Source organism: Penaeus monodon, chromosome 24 (assembly GCF_015228065.2).
Source record: "Penaeus monodon isolate SGIC_2016 chromosome 24, NSTDA_Pmon_1, whole genome shotgun sequence".
Lineage (NCBI taxonomy): Eukaryota > Metazoa > Arthropoda > Malacostraca > Decapoda > Penaeidae > Penaeus > Penaeus monodon.
Genome location: NC_051409.1, coordinates 35,814,218 through 35,814,779, shown reverse-complemented (window position 1 = coordinate 35,814,779; position 562 = coordinate 35,814,218). Strand labels below are relative to the sequence as shown.

General features: G+C 41.3%; 1 protein-coding gene across 1 annotated transcript in view; it reads right to left on the bottom strand.

Annotated features, from left to right (window-relative positions):
* The window catches only part of LOC119588961 (dynein intermediate chain 2, ciliary-like), a 5,936-nt gene that overhangs the window by 4,468 nt on the left and 906 nt on the right, over positions 1–562 (bottom strand). The gene's annotated exons all lie outside the window — the stretch shown is intronic.

The following is a 562-nucleotide window of genomic DNA, read 5'->3' as shown; positions in this document are numbered from 1 at the left end:
GGATAGTTGGGAGGTTCTGTCTGTATCAGAGACTTGAAAAAAATGCTATAGACTGTACTCAGAAATTCATAGCAACCACTCGCAAATTCTTTGTTTCCTAAAGCAGAAAATGGAATAGAAGTATTGACAAACCCAAGATAGCTTCCGGGCAAACTGATGAGTATCTACCCCTCTGACCAGCAGCTTAGCAGTAGGATCTCTCCCTCCTAAATCTCCCTGAGAGCGATCTTAAGCTGTAACACTTAACCCACACTAGCATTTCATTCATGCAAAATAAAATACGACAACGCCTAGCAAAGCTCTGTACCTCAGATTTCTTCCCACTCAAAATTAATTCTTACCCTATTTGAGATTAGACTGTTTCGCGAGATCTTTGATAGCCACCGTAAGAGGTATCTGTAATCTGCACCTGTAATTATTAGAGTTTTGGAAATGCAATGGGTTTCGTCAATAATCAGGCTGCATTATTAGTATATGCTTTACTCATTCTACCTGTGCTATTTATATCGCAGCTTCCGAGAGAGAGTAGGAGAGGAGGCGTAAGAGGAATGCGGGAGGAGAG